The following is a 12806-nucleotide window of genomic DNA, read 5'->3' on the forward strand; positions in this document are numbered from 1 at the left end:
CCTATTTAAAGCTAAATACTTACCTGTAAAATAAATCCTAATATAGCTACAATATAAATTATAATTATATTATAGCTATTTTAGGATTAATATTTATTTTACAGGTAACTTTGTATTTATTTTAAATTACCTGTAAAATAAATCCTAACCTAAGTTACAATTAAACCTAACACTATACTATCATTAAATTAATTAAATAAAATACCTACAATTACCTACAATTAAACCTAACACTACACTATCAATACATTAATTAAATGCAATACCTACAAATAACTACAATGAAATAAACTAACTAAAGTACAAAAAATAAAAAAGAACTAAGTTACAAAAAATAAAAAAATATTTACAAACATAAGAAAAATATTACAACAATTTTAAACTAATTACACCTACTCTAAGCCCCCTAATAAAATAACAAAGACCCCCAAAATAAAAAAATGCCCTACCCTATTCTAAATTATTAAAGTTCAAAGCTCTTTTACCTTACCAGCCCTGAACAGGGCCCTTTGCGGGGCATGCCCCAAGAAGTTCAGCTCTTTTGCCTGTAAAAAAAACATACAATACCCCCCCAACATTACAACCCACCACCCACATACCCCTAATCTAACCCAAACCCCCCTTAAATAAACCTAACACTAAGCCCCTGAAGATCATCCTACCTTGTCTTCACCATACCAGGTTCACCGATCGGTCCTGGCTCCAAAATCTTCATCCAACCCAAGCGGGGGCTGGCGATCCATCATCCGGTGGCTGAAGAGGTCCAGAAGAGGCTCCAAAGTCTTCATCCTATCCGGGAAGAAGAGTAGATCTGGACCGGCAACCATCATCTTCCAAGCGGCATCTTCTATCTTCATCCGATGAGGACCGGCTCCATCCTGAAGACCTCCACCGCGGACCCATCTTCATCCGGCGACGTCCAACTGAAGAATGACGGTTCCTTTAAGGGACGTCATCCAAGATGGCTTCCCTCGAATTCCGATTGGCTGATAGGATTCTATCAGCCAATCGGAATTAAGGTAGGAATATTCTGATTGGCTGATGGAATCAGCCAATCAGAATCAAGATCAATCCGATTGGCTGATCCAATTAGCCAATCAGATTGAGCTCGCATTCTATTGGCTGATCGGAACAGCCGGTCCTCATCGGATGAAGATAGAAGATGCCGCTTGGAAGATGATGGTTGCCGGTCCGGATCTACTCTTCTTCCCGGATAGGATGAAGACTTTGGAGCCTCTTCTGGACCTCTTCAGCCACCGGATGATGGATCGCCAGCCCCCGCTTTGGTTGGATGAAGATTTTGGAGCCAGGACCGATCGGTGAACCTGGTATGGTGAAGACAAGGTAGGATGATCTTCAGGGGCTTAGTGTTAGCTTTATTTAAGGGGGGTTTGGGTTAGATTAGGGGTATGTGGGTGGTGGGTTGTAATGTTGGGGGGGTTATTGTATGTGTTTTTTTTACAGGCAAAAGAGCTGAACTTCTTGGGGCATGCCCCGCAAAGGGCCCTGTTCAGGGCTGGTAAGGTAAAAGAGCTTTGAACTTTAGTAATTTAGAATAGGGTAGGGCATTTTTTATTTTGGGGGGCTTTGTTATTTTATTAGGGGGCTTAGAGTAGGTGTAATTAGTTTAAAATTGTTGTAAGATTTTTCTTATGTTTGTAAATATTTTTTTATTTTTTGTAACTTAGTTCTTTTTTATTTTTTGTACTTTAGTTAGTTTATTTCATTGTAGTTATTTGTAGATATTGTATTTAATTAATGTATTGATAGTGTAGTGTTAGGTTTAATTGTAGATAATTGTAGATATTGTATTTAATTAATTTAATGATAGTGTAGTGTTAGGTTTAATTATAACTTAGGTTAGGATTTATTTTACAGGTAATTTTGTTATTATTTTAACTAGGTAACTATTAAATAGTTCTTAACTATTTAATAGCTATTGTACATGGTTAAAATAATTACAAAGTTGCCTGTAAAATAAATATTAATCCTAAAATAGCTACAATGTAATTATAATTTATATTGTAGCTATATTAGGATTTATTTTACAGGTAAGTATTTAGCTTTAAATAGGAATAATTTATTTAATAATAGTTAATTAATTTCGTTAGATTAAAATTATATTTAACTTAGGGGGGTGTTAGTGTTAGGGTTAGACTTAGCTTTAGGGGTTAATACATTTATTAGAATAGCGGTGAGCTCCGGTCGGCATATTAGGGGTTAATGTTTGAAGTTAGGTGTCGGCGATGTTAGGGAGGGCAGATTAGAGGTTAATACTATTTATTATAGGGTTAGTGAGGCGGATTAGGGGTTAATAACTTTATTATAGTAGCGGTGCGGTCCGCTCGGCAGATTAGGGGTTAATAAGTGTAGGCAGGTGGAGGCGACGTTGAGGGGGGCAGATTAGGGGTTAATAAATATAATATAGGGGTCGGCGGTGTTAGGGGCAGCAGATTAGGGGTACATAAGGATAACTTAAGTAGCGGCGCTTTGCGGTCGGCATATTAGGGGTTAATTATTGTAGGTAACTGGCTGCGACGTTATGGGTGGCAGGTTAGGGGTTAATAAATATAATATAGGGGTCGGCGGTGTTAGGGGCAGCAGATTAGGGGTACATAAGGATAACGTAGGTGGCGGTCGGCAGATTAGGGGTTAAAAAAAATTAATCGAGTGGCGGCGATGTGGGGGGCCTCGGTTTAGGGGTACATAGGTAGTTTATGGGTGTTAGTGTACTTTAGAGTACAGTAGTTAAGAGCTTTATGAACCGGCGTTAGCCCAGAAAGCTCTTAACTACTGACTTTTTTCTGCGGCTGGAGTTTTGTCGTTAGAATTCTAACGCTCACTTCAGATACGACTCTAAATACCGGAGTTAGAAAAATCCCATTGAAAAGATAGGATACGCAATTGACGTAAGGGGATCTGCGGTATGGAAAAGTCGCGGCTGAAAAGTGAGCGTTAGACCCTTTTTTGACTGACTCCAAATACTGGAGGTAGCCTACAACCACGGCTACCGCCAAACTCCAAATCTAAGCCTAAGATAGCTTCCACCTTTTTCTTCTAAGGATTTAACCCTTCAGAAGTAACTTCATGTCCCAAGAAGTTTACACGAGTGCGGCACCATTGAGCTTTTTGTAGGGATAATTTGACACCTGCCCTTTTAAGTTGGCTGAGGACATGTTTAAGCTCTGCGATGTGTTTTTCAAAGTCTGTGCTTTTGATTAAAACATCATCAACATAAGATAAGGTCACCCTTTCCAGTGCATCAGGCATAGCCTTATGCATGAATACTGCAAATTCATGTCCAGAATTTATGTATCCAAAAGGAAGTCTTTGGAATGCATACTGGACCTTTTGGAATGAGAATGCCAGCTTATATTGGTCCTCTTCATGTACCTTTATGGACCAATATCCCTGTGCACAATCAATGGCAGTGAATAATATTTTGGATCCCTGCATCTGTGCTAGGCATTGGTCAATATATGGCACAGGCCAACTAGACATGTACACTCATTTGTTTAGCTGTCTTAAGTCAGCACACAAACGCCATTGTCCATTGGGCTTAAGAACACCTAGAATAGGATTGTTATAAGAGCTGTGCACCTGTCAGATAATACCCCTTTCTTCCAAGTTCCTTATGATTTCTGTAAGAGAATCATATGAGGCTAAAGGAAGTCTGTATTGTTTGACAAAGACTGGTGGTGCATTGGGATCTGTTTGTATTCTTGCAATGTGCAAGTCTGTAGTCCCACAGTCATGAGAATACCTAGCAAAAATATCTTTGTACTCCATCAGGAGTTCCCATAGCTGTTGGCGTTCATCATCATTGGAACAGCCATTAGCTAAAGATATTTGCTCTTCCACTATTTGGTGAAATCCTGGAAAGATTTCAGGCTGTCCTATTTCATAGGCTTCTTCCAACCTAGAGGTGAGGTCCCCTTGATTATAATTTACATTGCCCCCATGATTCTGGGTATTGGGGTATTCTTGATCTTTTATCGGCTGATCAAATACTAGAGAGGCTTCTTCAATTTTACAGATGCCTTCCTCTGAGCTGATGGGATAAATAGACTGAATTGTAAATAGACCCTCTGGCATAGATGCAAAGGATTGTTCTATTAATTGTTCTTCAGTTAAGTATCCTTCAGGTATTAGCCCAATTACATTACAGGTAGCCCTCAGTTTATGCCGGGGTTAGGTTCCAGAAGGAGTGGTTGTAAATAGAAACTGTTGTAAATTGAAACCCAGTTTATAATGTAAGTCAATGGGAAGTGAGGGAGTTAGGTTTCAGGCCCCTCTCAAAATTGTAATAAGTAACACCTAATACATTATTTTTAAAGCTTTGAAATGAAGACTTTAAATGCTAAACAGCATTATAAACCTAATAAAATAATCACACAACACAGAATATATAATAAAACTAAGTTAAATGAATAAAAACATTTGCTAAACAGCATTATAAACCTAATAAAATAATCACATAACACAGACTTCTCTTTCATTTTTCTGCAAACAGTTCTTTCTCTGTATTCCAATCTGGACTGATTTATAGACAGGAAGATCTTGTTCCTTTGAAATCTGCTCGATAGCTCAGGTCTGGTTAAACTGAATAATTTCAGCTTGCTTGGCTTTGCTACAACACAAGCGGACAGCTCCACCTACTATCTATTTTAATAAATGCACTGCTTCTCAATGCTTTTCAATAGCAGTCACATGACTGGAAAAAAAGGTTGTTATTCTGAAACTGTGTAAATTGAACCATTGTAAAATGAGGGCCAGCTGTATTCTGGAATCCAAAAGTGTAATAACTTGATTCAAGCGCATATCCTATGGTAGTTCCCTTGGATAAGGCTATATCCTGTGGGGTCATGTTATGCACAATAACATGTATTCAAATAGTTTATTCAAATGAGTATGGGCCATGGTTATACCCAGATTTTGTATTCAATGGGAGATGCAAATTAGTGTTTCAGAAGTTTTTAACTTCTGACCTCTTTTTACCTGTAAGGGTAAAAGAAATTTATCAGCCCCGGCAGGAATTATAACATTGTTAGATACCTGCATATTTACAGCATATGGCAATTGCTGATTTAATTTCAGGGCTGCACTTTCATCCTGAAATACTTCAGGGTCCCCCTTTAACCTGCTCCAGAGGCAAGAGTTAATCAAATCTTTTTGTATGGCATATCTATGTAAGAGATCATTGCCAATGTATATTTGATTATGGGGAGTATTTAAAACTAAAAACAGGTGTTTTTCTGATTTATTACCTATAGATATAAATAATAAGCACTTAGCAGTGATGTTATAGCTTTCAAACCTGTCATCCAGGCCGTGGACACAGTGGTCTTGGGGAGAAAGATATTTAATCACTTTAGGTTCATCTATCTGTGCTAACAAGCCTTCGCTTATATAGCTAGCTTCCTGTTTTAAGTTCAATTTAGCATATTTGGTTTTCCCAAGGTCATGCACTTGTATAGGGATAAATAGATCCTCTTTAACTCTCTAAATTCTTGTGAGGTATTGAGTGTGGCCTTCCCCCTTAGGGATTTTATGATCCCACTTGTGGATAGATATGGTTAATACATCGCCGTCTAAGGAAATATTCGCTATCTTTCCATGCAAAATTTTAAAAGTATTACCATCAGAGCCACTTAAAGGAGCCTGATTATCTATCTGTAGGATAGTGATTTCAGGTACAGAGTTATTCCTGAAATGAATCTCCACAGCATCTGGCTTCTCTTCCACCACGTGACAGTTAAGTCGGGTGCGAGATATACCGGATTTCTCATAATTAATAGGCCTTTTAACTTGTGACCAAATTACATTATTTATGCAATCAATTATGGTGCTTAATCGCTTCAGGAGATCACTACCAATAATTAAACGATCAGTTGGCAGATCCACTATAATGACAGGGTGTCTTATGACCCTGTTCCCCAGTTTAAATTTTAACCATGCAGTACCGTAGACTTTTAGAGAGTCACCCCTAACTCCTATTAGAGAACCATCAAATTATTTTATTTTAGGGTTGTGGGGTGTTAGCTCATTTAGCTGTGTGTAGTACCAGTGGGATAGAATAGTTGCCTGAGACCCAGTATCAATTAATCCCATGATAGGGTTGGAGACTGAATTCTGCAGCTCAGCTAATACATAATATCTCCCTGCAGTTTCTACCATTTCACACATAAAATTGGCATGATCATACATCTTTGGGCTTCGCCACGTGTTACCTGAATCTGCCGTGTTACCCGATGCAGAAGAAACTTCATTCTTACCACTCATGTCCTCTATAATAGGGCCGATTGGGTTCTTGTGTACTGCATCTGTGGAAATAAGGTTAAGAGAATGCTGCAAAGGAAGATATTTGTTAAAGCTTTCAGGCCGAGGTTGCTCATCATCACAGCTAAATCATCCGTTACCGGTCTGTGGGGAGAGAACATGATTAGTACCATTATTGACATTTATCATTTAATTTGGTATATTTCTCCCCTCCCTTTCAGGTGATACTGCATTATTTATGACTGTGCCTGTGGCCCACCGCTGGCCACTGGCTGTACCCCTAAAAAAGGATTGTTAGGTTGATGAGCCGTAAACGCTTGACTCATATTAGCGAATTGTTCGCTCAACCGAATTAGCTGGGTACTAAGTTTATCTACTTGATCGTACAAGTTACCTCTACCCCTGGGCCTATCTCTTGATGATTTCAATAATCACAGGATCATCACTATTTTTTCACAGTTTTTATTAACTTTTTCCATATATATTTTTTCCTTTTTGTTTTTTTCCTTCTCATTTTTTCACATTTTTTTACACATTTTTTTCCAATTTAACATTTATTACGTTTTTTAAGGTTGTACACATCACACATACCCGACCTCATTTGCTTATAATTTTTTTCACATATTTTTTCACATCCTTTATATTTGTGGCCACTTTTTTCTTAATATTACTTTTTTGGATCCTATCACCCTCCAGGTGACATATAGACTCTTGTAATCACAATGAACTATTTTTCACCAGCTTTGGTATCATTTAACTGATTCTTCACCATTTGCAACATTGTTGCTATTTGCGATACAAGGTTTGATCAATCCTATTACATTCTGTACTGTATATTTTGTACTGTATATTTTCTGTACATTTTTAATATTGTCTTTACCTATAATATTGTTTTATATATTGTTTATATGTATAGCATGGATCCATGACTTCTTTGTGAACATTAAATGTTATATAATGTTTAATAGGGTTTTATACGTTTATAAGTCATAATAGGTTTGTATATTCCTTTGCCTATTCACACATCAGACGCTTCTTTAGCATATTTTTACCTATCTCTTGATGCCCCATAGTAGTGACCATTGGGTCCCCTAAGAATCAGGGCCGCTGTTTCTATCCTGGCGTGGTTGCCCCTGGGGTTCAACTTGTTCAGCGTTAGTATTTTGGGGAGCACTATTTACTTGGGGTGTCTGGTTACCCTGAGAGTATTTTCGCCACGTATTGTATCTACCTTTGCAGGGATACCTATTATCTTGTGGGTATTCTTCTCTTTGGGAGTAATTATTTACCTGGGTATGCCCCCCTTCTTGGGTATATTCCCTCTGCGCCTCAGCCCTTGATTGGGGAGGGGAAGGGTTAAACCTTTGTGGGGATGACCTGTTTTCTCGGGCCACCGCCGCATAGGTTTTCTTTTTAGATTCCAAATTGAGGGGGCTAGGTGACACCCTAGTTTCGGCCACTACTTTAGGATTGGGCTTTCTCTCCCTTTTATCCCCCAGTTCACCGGACTGCTGAATAGAGTATAACTTTGTACTCTCTTTGATCAGCCTTTCCAATGAGCAGTTCTCATCAAAATCTCTAGCTAAATTCATTTTGATGGGTGCGGGCAGTGCTTCAAAAAATAAATTCACAAATTCTGAGCATTGAAATATGGGATTATCTTCAGCCATACTGTACACATTTTTCAGTACAGAAAGTAATTCTATAGGGCTTTGATTTGAACTACATTTTAAACCATATACAGCTATTTTTCCTGCAGTTTTAGTGCAATGTTGCCCAAATTCTTTTCTGCACTGTCGTTTTGTCTCATTCCAGGAATGAATATTAATATTCTTTAGTGAAGCAAAGAATTTGTGATATTTACCTTCAAATACCCAGGGCAGAAAGTCAATTTTTGACTGCTCACATTTAACATTCATTATAGCTAAAGCATTTTCAAAGGTCTCTAAGTGGTCAATTATAGAGTTGGTTCCCTTGTTGGAGAACTTAGGTACTGCATCCTTTAAGAAGGTAATGGTTTTAGGGGTGTCATATACCTTATTAGATGTATCTCGGGATTTGCTAGGAGTTTTATTTTTGGGGTTGGAGCATCTCTTATTTGCCCTTTTATTATAGGGAGACCCCCTACGTACATTAGTACTACGTGGGTTATTTGGGTAGTTAGCTCCACCCTCTGACTCACTACTAGAGCTTCCTTCCACCTCATCAGTTGAATTATGGCAGCTCCCTGAATTTACATCATGAGGTGACTGTCTATTTGGGAAATCTACTTCTGACCCAGTAGGGGACCTTTGTCTACATTCTTCCCTAAATTTCTGCATTTCATCCCTGATGCATTCTCTAAGAGAGTTAGAATTATCTGCATTATTCTCGCTGCTAATAGAGGGGTTTTCATTTTGACGATACAACCTTTTTAAATCACTTAATTTAATATTCCTACGTTAATTCCGATTGGCTGATAGAATCCTATCAGCCAATCGGAATTTGAGGGACGCCATCTTGGATGACGTCCCTTAAAGGAACCGTCATTCTTCAGTTGGACGTCGCCGGATGAAGATGGGTCCGCGGTGGAGGTCTTCAGGATGGAGCCGGTCCTCATTGGATGAAGATAGAAGATGCCGCTTGGAAGATGATGGTTGCCGGTCCGGATCTACTCTTCTTCCCGGATAGGATGAAGACTTTGGAGCCTCTTCTGGACCTCTTCAGCCACCGGATGATGGATCGCCAGCCCCCGCTTGGGTTGGATGAAGATTTTGGAGCCAGGACCGATCGGTGAACCTGGTATGGTGAAGACAAGGTAGGATGATCTTCAGGGGCTTAGTGTTAGGTTTATTTAAGGGGGGTTTGGGTTAGATTAGGGGTATGTGGGTGGTGGGTTGTAATGTTGGGGGGGGTATTGTATGTTTTTTTTTTACAGGCAAAAGAGCTGAACTTCTTGGGGCATGCCCCGCAAAGGGCCCTGTTCAGGGCTGGTAAGGTAAAAGAGCTTTGAACTTTAGTAATTTAGAATAGGGTAGGGCATTTTTTTTATTTTGGGGGGCTTTGTTATTTTATTAGGGGGCTTAGAGTAGGTGTAATTAGTTTAAAATTGTTGTAATATTTTTCTTATGTTTGTAAATATTTTTTTATTTTTTGTAACTTAGTTCTTTTTTATTTTTTGTACTTTAGTTAGTTTATTTCATTGTAGTTATTTGTAGATATTGTATTTAATTAATGTATTGATAGTGTAGTGTTAGGTTTAATTGTAGATAATTGTAGATATTGTATTTAATTAATTTAATGATAGTGTAGTGTTAGGTTTAATTATAACTTAGGATTTATTTTACAGGTAATTTTGTTATTATTTTAACTAGGTAACTATTAAATAGTTATTAACTATTTAATAGCTATTGTACCTGGTTAAATTACAAAGTTACCTGTAAAATAAATATAAATCCTAAAATAGCTATAATATAATTATAATTTATATTGTAGCTATATTAGGATTTATTTTACAGGTAAGTATTTAGCTTTAAATAGGAATAATTTATTTAATAAGAGTTAATTAATTTCGTTAGATTTAAATTATATTTAACTTAGGGGGGTGTTAGTGTTAGGTTTAGACTTAGCTTTAGGGGTTAATACATTTATTAGCAGATTAGGGGTTAATAATTGAAGTTAGGTGTCGGCGATGTTAGGGAGGGCAGATTAGGGGTTAATACTATTTATTATACGGTTAGTGAGGCGGATTAGGGGTTAATAACTTTATTATAGTAGCGGTGCGGTCCACTGGGCAGATTAGGGGTTAATAAGTGTAGGCAGGTGGAGGCGACGTTGAGGGGGGCAGATTAGGGGTTAATAAATATAATATAGGGGTCGGCGGTGTTAGGGGCAGCAGATTAGGGGTACATAAGGATAACTTAAGTAGCGGCGCTTTGCGGTTGGCAGATTAGGGGTTAATTATTGTAGGTAGCTGGCTGCGACGTTGTGGGGGGCAGGTTAGGGTTAATAAATATAATATAGGGGTCGGCGGTGTTAGGGGCAGCAGATTAGGGGTACATAAGGATAACGTAGGTGGCGGTCGGCAGATTAGGGGTTAAAAAAATGTAATCGAGTGGCGGCGATGTGGGGGGGCCTCGGTTTAGGGGTACATAGGTAGTTTATGGGCGTTAGTGTACTTTAGAGTACAGTAGTTAAGAGCTTTATGAACCGGCGTTAGCCCAGAAAGCTCTTAACTACTGACTTTTTTCTGCGGCTGGAGTTTTGTCGTTAGATTTCTAACGCTCACTTCAGACATGACTCTAAATACCGGAGTTAGAAAAATCCCATTGAAAAGATAGGATACGCAATTGACGTAAGGGGATCTGCGGTATGGAAAAGTTGCGGCTGAAAAGTGAGCGTTAGACCCTTTTTTGACTGACTCCAAATACCGGAGGTAGCCTAAAACCAGCGTTAGGAGCCTCTAACGCTGGTTTTCACGGCTACCGCCAAACTCCAAATCTAGGCCTTAGTATTTAGTTAACGTAAAATGCTAATACAATTTTGGCCAATAAGAGAGGGAAAAAATATATATTTTCAAAAATATTAATATTAGTTTTGAAATATGAAAATTAATATTTACATTTTTCAAAAAACTTATATCTTTAATTTTTTTTAATATATATATATATATATATATATATATATATATATATATATATATATTTAATAATATTTTCTATTTACTACAAATATATCATATTAATATAATAAATAATAATATCTAAAGCAAAGTGCCTCCAAATAATTTGTCAGTATATGGCCGGGTTATAATACAATATATTTAATAATTATTCTTTAAAATGAACCCCCAATAAAATGCATATGCCAAGACTATAAAGTTAATGTAAATTCCTGAATTCTTTTTATTAGTTAATATTTATAGACACATTGGCCTCTTTTTATCAAGGTCTGTCGGACCTGATCCGACATTGCCGATCAGGTCCAACAGACTTCACTGAATACGGCGATCAATATGCTCGCCGTATTCAGCATTGCACCAGCAGCTCTTGTGAGCTGCTGGTGCAACACCGCCCCCTGCAGACTCACAGCCAATAGGCCGCCAGCAGGGGGTGTCAATCAACCCAATCGTACTTGATCGGGTTGATTTCCGGCGATGTCTGTCTGCCTGCTCAGAGCAGGCGGACAGGTTATGGAGCAGCGGTCTTTGTGAGGCTCGCCAGAAACACGGGGCATCAAGCTCCATTTGGAGCTTGATAAATATGCCCCATTGAATTATATTTGTAGAAAGCCAGACCTGAATCAAACTGTACACGTTTAACTATTATAATATGTTATGCAAAGATCATGAAAGTTGCCTTATTCACAATAGTCTCTCAAATCAGAGTTGCATTTAAAATACCACAATAAGATATACAAGAATCTGAGCCACTAACATTCAAGCAGTACAATCAGCTATATAGCCACAATTTATTTTATATAATTCCAATTTAAAACAACAGAAATTGTATATATTATTTGTGCCAACAACTCCTATGCCAATTTATCTAAACTGAAATAAATTCTTAGTTACTTACAATTAAGATAAATTCTAAAAAATATATATATATATATTTGCAAAGATAAATTACTTAGCACTAAGGATTAGTTTTAAAATACACAGGCTATGAAATATTAGTTTTAAAATACAAATATGCTCTTTTTCTGCTTTGAGATCATCAAATATATGTGGTTTTCACACAATTATATCTACATTGGATTATTATCCGATACAGATTAATATTTCATATCTGTATGTTTCTTTTTAAGTGTATAAAACACATAGGATATTATTTAAAATACCAATTATCTGTATGCTTACTAGGTGCCTGAAATGAAAGAAATAATTGTTAGAAATGTTAAACATTCATATATCTATTTGCAATATTTACCAATCTCAGCAAATATTTATCTAATATGAAGGTTATTTGTCTCTGCTTCTTAGGTCCATAATCTCCCATATTCATATGAAACCCAGCATTTTACACATTGTTCTAAAAGAAACAAAATTATACCAGCTGTATATAAAAAAAAATTGAAATAGCTACACTGTAACATGTGTTTCTGCATGGCCAAACTTCCATTGTCTAGAATTTGTGGATTCAAACACAATAGGGGGGCCTTAACATCTTTGCATACACTTAGGCCATGTCTATTTATTTACAGGGTCTGATAAGTTATCATTATCTTGGGCAGGAAATCAACTTCAAACAGAGCAGCCACATGGTGAAATCTTCTTTCAAAATAACAGCCTGATCTGATTAGACCACATGTCTTTTCTTTGATCTCACCTGAATGCATTGTATTCAGGAAAGGGAATCCTCACGCTTGATCCAAGATTTACAACACACAAAAATATAGATGGTTTTAGAGTAGAAATAGGGGTCAGGACAATCTGATAGGGATTTTAGCTTCACACCTCAGCAGGATATCTTTGGAAGTAAACCTTTGTTCTCAGATGTGGAATACATAGAGTGTGATTTCATACTTATTTTATCTTATATTATATA

This window comes from Bombina bombina, chromosome 6 (genome assembly GCF_027579735.1).
Source record: "Bombina bombina isolate aBomBom1 chromosome 6, aBomBom1.pri, whole genome shotgun sequence".
NCBI lineage: Eukaryota > Metazoa > Chordata > Amphibia > Anura > Bombinatoridae > Bombina > Bombina bombina.